This window comes from Apium graveolens, chromosome 6 (genome assembly GCF_009905375.1).
Source record: "Apium graveolens cultivar Ventura chromosome 6, ASM990537v1, whole genome shotgun sequence".
NCBI lineage: Eukaryota > Viridiplantae > Streptophyta > Magnoliopsida > Apiales > Apiaceae > Apium > Apium graveolens.
Window position 1 is genome coordinate 146880353 of NC_133652.1, and position 9805 is coordinate 146890157.

Here is a 9805-nt window from a genome sequence, read left to right on the forward strand (position 1 = left end):
TTAAGCATTCTCTAAGACTTAGTGACAATACAAGTGCTTCTAGCATGCATATCAACCTACATAACTTAATATCACTTTAATGATATCACTACACTCGCATCAATATCACAATTCAGTCGATAAATCATTGCAAAAGGGATCATGGTATATGCATTAGCTATATGATATGACAAACAAATAAAGCTAAAAAAAAACTATATGGCATAAATTATGCAACTATATGAACTAACTATCATGAATATGCAGCTATATGACACACACAAAATATTCCTTAACTACCACCCCAAACTTAAAATCTTCACTGTCCCCAGTGAAGGTAGTAGAAAGGAACACAGGGTATACCTACTCGGAGTCATCATCATCATCACCCTCAGTGGGTGGAGTATCAGGCGGCGGGTATGCAGAGTCCTCACCAAAAACTGGCCACTGGATATCAGCTCCAAGGCCTCGAAAAGCAGTCCCTAACGCAAGGGTGAGCTCCTGAGCAAACCTGCTCTGCGTCTCATACATGTCATCCATCCGCCGTGAAAGCCTCCTAAACTGGGCATCACCCATCCCAGCACCCTCCTGAGCTCTCGAAGAACCAGCCTCACCACGCCCTGGCCTAGCCATAGTAGCACCTGGTGCTAGACGCCCTCATGGAAGACGATAACCCAGCTCATGCTCCTCAGGCTCACCACCGGTCCACTCCTGCATCCCATTCAGAGTGCCAGAATCTATCGGAGCTGCTGGCAACTGCAACTGCTCATGAGCCGGCCAATTCACTCCTACTGCTCGGCATAGCTTCGTAACCGTGGATGCATAAGGGATTTTCATATGCTTTGCTCCCCTCAAAAACTTCAGAATTCCTTGGTAGATAAACTCACCAAGGTCCACATAGTATTCCTCATTCAGAATTCCCCACAACAACTGTGCTCTCTCAACTGTGACCTCATGTGCATGTGAAGAAGGCAAAATATTAGCACATATAAATGCATTCCATGCACGGGCATACCTGTTCATGGCGATCTCCGGAAAGTGACGATACTCATTATTGGCTGGACTGCGGTTCCAAACTGTGCCCGGTCGACAGAGAGTCGCACAAATCAAATCCAAGTCAAAGTCCTCAGCAGTCTTTTCATTCCAGTTCTCCTCCTCAGGCTTCCTCTCTCGCTGTCCAATCACACGACGAATCGCCGCAGGATGATAATCAACCGTCAGCCCACGAACTACAGAAAACCCATTCTTTTCAGCCTTCGCGTTCACGTAGAACTCGCGAACAACACTCATCGGTACTGCTTCGGGTGACTCACAAAAAGCTATCCACCCCTTCTCTGCAATCATGGGCAACAACTCACCATCCCTCCCTGATGGTAAAAACCCCCTCTCCTTCAGAATTGGCTTCCCCAACAGCCTAGTGTACTCCTCCTCCGCGGCTCTGTCAGTTAACCGAGGCCTTGCAGCAGTACCCCTTGATGAATCAGCAGTAGGAACTGTGCTGCTGCTGTCAATAGTGCGTGCTCTCTTGGGTGCCATTGATTTGTGAATAAAAGTGTGTAAGAACTGATTTTTGATATTTATGAGAGGGTTTAAGTGTAGGAAGTTTGTGGGAGATATGTGGGATAGGTGTATGTATATATAGGGTGTGGAGTAGGTTAAATTAGATTAGGAGTGGGGTTGAGGGATAAAATCATGGGGTAATGGGAAAAGAATTCGTGGGTTTATGGGCTGTAATGGGTTTTTGTGTTTTTGTTTTTTTTTTTTTTTCTGAACTGTAAAAAATTTTCTGGAACTCGACCCCTGCGCGGCCGCTCAGCATTTCTGCGCGGGCGCGCAGAAAGCTGCGCGGCCGCTCAGCATAGCTGCGCGGGCGCGCAGAGGGTCTCTGGAAAAAAAAATTTCCAGCCCCTGTTTTCTGATTTTTTTGTGTTTTTGGATAGGTTATTAACTTCTAAGGGTTCCTGTAACAACAATTCATGGGTTGCCTCCCACGCAGCGCTTCTTTTTCGTCATTAGCTTGACGTTCCGTACCTTTCTCACGTAGTCAACAAAATGGCACTAATCACCTCTCAGTTTGCCATGTCCCCATAGTAGTGCTTCAACCGCTTACCGTTAACCTTGAATGCTTGGTCCGAATCATTCTCAAAAATTTCCACCGCTCCGTGTGGAAACACAGTTTTGACAATAAAAGGTCCAGACCACCTTGATTTCAACTTCCCAGGAAAAAGTCGGAGCCGAGAGTTGAATAACAGAACTTGTTGCCCTGGCACAAATAACTTAGGATGTAGCTTCCTATCGTGCCACCTCTTCACCTTTTCCTTATACATTTTGTTATTCTCGTACGCTTGAAGTCGAAATTCATCAAGTTCATTAAGCTGAAGCATTCTTTTCTTACCAGCTGCATCTAAATCCAGGTTCAATTTCTTCAATGCCCAGTAGGCCTTATGCTCAAGCTCCGCCGGTAGATGACATCCCTTACCGTACACCAACTGAAACGGTGACATCCCAAGTGGAGTTTTGTATGCTGTTCTGTAAGCCCAAACAGCTTCATCGAGCTTTAAAGACCAATCCTTCCTTGACGGACAAACAACCTTTTCTAGAATGCGCTTTATCTCTCTGTTAGACACTTCCGCTTGACCATTTGTTTGCGGGTGATAGGCAGTAGCTACTCGATGATTCAAATTATAACGCTGCATCATAGAAGTGAACTTACGGTTGCAAAAATGCGATCCTTCATCACTTATGATTACCCGAGGTGTTCCAAACCTTGTGAAAATTTGCTTATGAAGAAAATTTAGCACTGCCTTTGCATCATTTGTCGGTAAAGCTTTAACTTCGACCCATTTTGAGACATAATCGACTGCCAGCAAGATGTACTGATTATTGCAAGACGAGATAAAAGGCCCCATGAAATCGATTGCCCATACATCAAAGACCTCGACTTCAAGCATCACATTTAATGGCATCTCATCCTTCCTTGACAAATTTCCCACTCTTTGGCAACGATCACACCTTAAAACAAACTGATGAGCATCCTTGAACAAGGTGGGCCAGAAAAAACCTGCTTGCAGAATACGAGCTGCAGTCTTCTCACCTCCATAGTGTCCACCCGTGGAATGGCAGTCTCGTAATATCCCCTCCGTCTCACAGAACGGGATACATCTCCTGATGATCTGGTCAGCTCCCTGTCTAAACAAATATGGTTCATCCCACATATACCACTTCACCTCATGCAGAAACTTCTTCTTTTGCGCGGATGTCAAATTATGAGGCATTATATTGCTGACAAGATAGTTTACAATATCTGCAAACCATAGTTCTTCCTCCTGAATTGCAAACAACTGCTCATCCGGAAAAGATTCATTGATTAACGTTCTATCTTGTGAAGTAGAATCGGGATTCTCCAACCTAGAGAGATGGTCAGCTACTTGATTCTCGGTACCTTTTCTATCTTTGATCTCTAACTCAAATTCTTGAAGTAAAAGCACCCAACGAATGAGTCTCAGCTTCGAATCCTTCTTAGAAACCAGATAGCGAATAGCTGCATGATCAGTGAATACTGTCACTTTCATACCAAGCAGATAAGATCGAAATTTCTCAAAGCCAAAGACTATAGCCAAAAGCTCCTTCTCAGTAGTGGTGTAGTTCAATTGGGCCCCATTTAAAGTCTTACTCGCATAGTAGACCACATGGAAGAGATTTTTCTTGCGCTGTCCCAGAACTGCACCTACCGCATAGTCACTCGCATCACACATCATCTCAAACGGTTCTGTCCAATCTGGTGCTGTAATAACTGGTGCCGTGATCAAACTCTCCTTGAGAGTCTCGAATGCTGCCAAACATTAATCTTCAAATTTGAAAGGCACATCTTTCTCAAGTAAATTGCACAACGGCTTAGATATCTTTGAAAAGTCCTTGATGAATCGCCGATAAAAACCCGCATGACTGAGAAAACTACGGATTCCTTTCACCGAATTAGGTGGGGGAAGATTTTCAATGACTCCCACCTTGGCCTTGTCCACCTCCAGACCTTTGCTAGAGACCTTATGCCCAAGGATAATGCCTTCACGCACCATAAAATGACATTTCTCCCAATTAAGCACCAAATTAGTTTCCACGCATCTTTTGAGTACGGCGCGCAGATTATTCAAACATTCATCATATGAGTGTCCAAAGACGGAGAACTCATCCATGAACACTTCGACATTATTTCCAATCATGTCAGAGAATATAGCCATCATACATCTCTGAAAGGTGGCTGGGGCGCCACATAACCCAAACGAAACTCTTCGAAAAGCAAATATGCCAAATGGACAAGTGAAGGTAGTCTTTTCCTGATCCTCTGGTGCAATACAAATCTGATTATACCCGGAATACCCATCCAGAAGACAAAAATACTCATGTCCCGCCAATCTGTCAAGCATTTGATCAATGAATGGGAGAGGGAAGTGATCCTTCCTTGTGGCTTTGTTCAATTTTCTACAATCCATGCATACTCTCCATCCTGTAACTGTTCGAGTAGGGATGAGCTCATTCTTTTCATTTGCGACCACAGTGATACCTCCTTTCTTAGGTACGCATTGCACGGGGCTCACCCACGAGCTGTCAGAAATAGGATAAATGATGCCTGCATCTAGCCATTTCAGAATTTCTTTCTTCACCACCTCCTTCATGATCGGGTTCAGTCTTCGCTGCTGTTCCACAGTTGGCTTACTACCTTCCTCTAACAGAATTTTATGCATACAATATGAAGGACTTATCCCCTTGATATCTGCTATGGTCCATCCTATAGCCGATTTGAATTCTCTCAAAATCCTTAAGAGCTTGTCTTCCTCACTACCTGAAAGGTCAGCTGAAATAATAACAGGTAACGTAGATGAATCACCTAAAAAGGCATACCTCAAGTGTTCAGGTAATGGTTTGAGCTCTAAGGTAGGCACTTCCTCTATTGATGGTTTGAGCTTCCCTTCAGCGTTCTTGAGGTCAGAAGTATCAAGAGATTCAAATGGTATATCTAGCTTTCGCTTCCAGGGAGAAGCGTTCAGATATTATAATTGCTCGTTGCTATCTTCATCATCACTGTCAAATTCCCCCACTAAGGCCTTTTCCAATACATCAGACATTAGCATGTGATCGAGTTCCGAAGTAACCGCAGAATCAATCACATACACTTTTAAGCACTCCTCATCTTCTGTAGGGAATTTCATTGCCTTGAATACGTTGAAGGTCACATCCTGATCTTGGACCCGCATAGTAAGTTCCCCTTTTTGCACATCTATCAAGGTACGGCCAGTAGCCAAGAAAGGCCTCCCCAAGATTATGGGAATCTTCTTATCTTCCTCAAAATCCAGAATAACAAAATCAGCAGGAAAGAAGAGCTTAACCACCTTAACGAGCACATCCTCAACTATGCCCCTTGGGTAAGTAATGGAACGGTCCGCCAATTGTAGCGACATGTATGTGGGTTTTGGATCAGGCAGATCCAGTTTTTTAAAGATCGACAACGGCATCAGATTAATGCTTGCTCCCAAATCACAAAGGCACTTGTCAAAAGTTAGATTGCCAATGGTGCAAGGAATGGTGAAGCTTCCTGGATCTTTCAGTTTTGGTGGTAACTTTTGTTGCAGAACCGCGCTGCATTCTTCTGTGAGAGCAACGGTTTCAAGGTCATCCAGTTTCACCTTCCTTGAAAGAATAGTCTTCATAAACTTCGCATAACTAGGCATTTGTTCCAGAGCCTCAGCGAAAGGTATATTGATGTGAAGTTTCTTGAACACCTCCAGAAACTTCCCGAACTGTCTATCCAGCTTTTGTTGCTGCAATCTCTTAGGAAAAGGTGGTGGAGGATAGAGCTGTTTCTCCCCTGTATTAGCCTCAGGCAGAGTGTGTTTAACAGTAGTCTTCCTTGGTTCCGCAGCTTTCTCCCTTTGCTTAGATTCTTCATCACTAACTTTAGCTTCGACTTCTTTTGCCTTTTCAGTATCAGCTACTTTTCCAGACCTTAAGGTAATAGCCTTGACTTGCTCTTTAGCTTCCTTCCTGCCTGGTACTTCCGTGTCACTGGGAAGAGTGCCAGGTTGACGATTGAGCACTGCATTGGCTAATTGACCGATTTGATTTTCTAAGGTCTTGATAGAAACCACCTGATTCTTGCACAACAGCTTAAGTTCCTCAAAATCAGCACTAGTAGGTGCAGCTGCACTTCCCTGTTGAGGATATGATTGTCTTGTAGCATACTGCTGTGGTTGCTGGAATCCAGGTGGGTTAAACTGTTTACTCACTCCTTGCTGATATGGTGGCTGAATAGCATTCTGATTATTTCCCCAGCTGAAATTTGGATGATTTCTGTTGTTAGGATGATAGGTCGCTGGCACAGGCTGCTGTTGTCGCTGATAATTATTCACATACTGAACAGATTCGTTGACAAGAGAACACTGATCCGTAGCATGAGAACCTGCACAAAGCTCACAAACTATAGCTATTTGATTAACTCCATACGTAGCCAAAGAATCAACCTTCATTGATAGCGCTTGGAGCTGGGCTGCAATAGCGGTGGCTGCATCAACTTCCAGAATACCTGCTACCTTGCCTAATGTCATCCTCTGAGTTGGGTTTTGATGCTCATTTGCAGACATCGTCTCAATAAGATTGTACGCCTCAGTATAGCTTTTAGCCCATAAGGCGCCTCCAGCTGCTACATCGAGCATGGGCCGAGATTGGGCCCCCAAACCATTATAAAAACCAGTGATTACCATCCAATCCGGCATTCCATGATGTGGACATTTTCTCAACATTTCCTTGTAGCGTTCCCAAGCCTCGCACATAGATTCTGTAGGTTGCTGCGCAAACTGAGTAAGAGCACTCCTCATAGCAGCAGTCTTTACCATTGGATAAAACTTCACTAGAAACTTTTGCGCAAGATCTTGCCACGTAGTGATGGACCCAGCTGGTTCAGAATGTAACCAGTCTTTAGCTTTATCCCTCAGTGAGAATGGGAAAAGCCTCAACTTGATAGCCTCATCAGTCACGCCATTATACTTAAAAGTGCTGCAGATCTCGACAAAATTCTTTATATGCATGTTGGGGTCTTCAGTTGCCGCTCCTCCAAAAGAAACAGAATTCTGCACCATCTGAATAGTGCCCGGCTTGATTTCAAAGGTGTTAGCTTGAATAGCCGGATGAAGGATGCTTGACTGAATGTCATCAATTTTAGGCCGAGAAAAATCCATAAGAGCTGGATCAGCTTGAACAATACGATCTCCCATGTTTACTGGTTCTTTCTGCTCAGTTCCTGAATCCGAATCCTCAAAATCTAACTTCTCCGAAGTATCAATAACTTCGTCTTTTCCTTCAGCTGTATCTAAGGTCCTCTTGTGAGCACGAGAACGAGTTTGCATAAACGCTTGTTAAGTACCTGAAACACAACCGAAAAGAGTAATTAACTACTACGTCCTAATCACTGAGTCCTAATGACCAATGATGGTAAGTACATAAACTAAACAAATACGCCGAGTCCCCGGCAGCGGCGCCAAAAACTTGTTAGGGCGAAATCACGCACTAATATTCACGCAAGTATACGCGTTCGCAAGTAATATAGAATACTTTCTAGTTCGTTGCCTCAGAGACTCAGACTAATTTATTGTCTAATTAAACTCACTCACCAATGTATGATTACTTCTCAATGTTAAGATAATAACACTTAAAATTGTTGATTAAATATTAACTATAATTAACTACTTAATTAACCACTTAACTAACACTTCAATTTATCAATAATAAAACACTCATGAGATCACAACTTCATTATTACTTCCTTCTATAGCCATAGTTATTACCTTTAGCATGTGACAGTGATGATATTAATCGAATAACACGAAACTGATAAAAGCCAACTTTCATTGTACTAATACCATTCTACCAAACATCCACAATTAAGATAGAAGTTGAATAGTCATCAATTATGTTGAGTTCCTATATGTCTACAGAAATTGACAACACAACGATTTAAGTACAAGTTATTCCTTTTGATTACATAAGGCAAATAAAACTGTTAAAGTTACCCACTAATCATGCACAACGTACATGAACCTATGCTAGCATGGCAAGTTCTAAATCTCAAGATCCACCGCCGCTTCACAAGAGATTAACACCCTATCTTATATGTTCGTGACGCACATAAGACGAATACGTACAACCAATACTAGATATCATGCAATCATCACATACTAAAGTATTAAACAATTAACTAAAGAATTCCATAATAAATCCGTTGCAACCCCATGATCACGATTAGCCCATAATAGAACTTATCGCCATCATGGGTTCATATGAAATCATGATAACAAACACAAGAAAATAATAACTAAACTGATTATATTAAAACAGAGTACGTCACAAGAGTAAATAAGTCAAAGCAAGAAAACTAGCATCCAACGTTACAACGAAACAAGAATCACAAGAATATATGCTTCCTCTTCGTTGCTGTGTGCTAAATCGGTCTTCTTCCTTATCTCCTTCGCTTCTTGCAAAACACAATCTAAAACATAATCTCCTCTTAATACCCTGTGAAAAACGACTCAAATCTACTTATATAATAGTCCCATAAAACTCAGATTACATAGAAGTTGGAAGCCAAACAGAAGTAGAAGTCTAAAATAATATATCTTTTTCCCCGACCCTGCGCGGCCGCTCAGCATTTCTGCGCGGGCGCGCAAGGCTGCTGCGCAGCCGCTCAGCATTGCTGCACGGGCGCGCAGGACCTTACTGGAAAATTTCCAGGTTTGCTCCGTTTCTTCGCCGTAATATGCCCGTTCTTTTCCTCTCGCAATGGTGAACACATGCCAAGGCTTATTCTTGATGATTCCTTCTCCAAAATGCAACTAATACCCTGAAATGCATAAACACTAGAAAAACGCATCAAATACACAAAATACTTGATTTCAAGACACCAATTTAAGCCATTTTAAGACATTCGAAGTGGTATAAAATGCCACTTATCAGTAACCTTTAAGTAAGGCTAGTCCGTCGGACAAATATATATTTCTTGTTTATTACCTTACATAAGTCATACTTATAAATAAGCCGAACTAAAAACAACGGAAAACTAATCCAGCTTATTCGGACTACCTGTGGTACAGCACCAAACAATCTATGAAACAGCAGGCCATTTCCTACCCGTTTTATGGCTGTGGTTCTCATGGCAGGCATCTTGATTCACTGTTGTGTTGTGTCAATTTAAGAAAATAAGTGTGAGCTATATTGCCCAGCATAATATTGTACAGTATGAAAATGACTATATGATAACTTACGTAAAACATCATATATGATAATTATGTTTTATTCAAAAATAGTTTTCCTTGGTGATATACACCTTCTTATGAAAATAATTCTTTAGGGGATTTTATTAACCTGTAAATACCTTAATAGTAAACCCAGCACATAGGCTTGGGTTACGGTATTGCATCACAATTCCAATTGGAAGAATTTGGACACTCGTTGGAGCCATCGTATACGATGATCAGTCGTATTACGATAATAGTAACCTTTTCTACTAGTAGAAGGATGACACCTTCGTATCCCGGTTATGATCCTTGCCGCATTCAGGCTATGTGTCTTATTTTCGGGTATACACATACTTCACAAGTTCCTGAGTATACTGAGTACCTTCACCTGCGGTACCTTTGGTAGTCCATCTAGCACACATAGTACCAGAGTCTACCCCTTCCTTGTCCTTTAAAACGAATTCTATCAATCTCGAGAACTCGAATCACATCGAAGTTCCCCAAGCGTTTTGCTTGTTGATAGAAACAGTTTATCTTACTAAGAT

General features: G+C 42.2%; 1 non-coding gene across 1 annotated transcript; it reads left to right on the top strand.

Moving 5' to 3' along the window:
• Positions 1–6744: 6744 nt before the first annotated feature.
• LOC141669446 (small nucleolar RNA R71) lies at positions 6745–6851 on the top strand. The gene has a single exon (XR_012553731.1). It is a non-coding gene; the product is annotated as a small nucleolar RNA R71 (small nucleolar RNA).
• The last annotated feature ends 2954 nt before the right edge of the window (positions 6852–9805 follow it).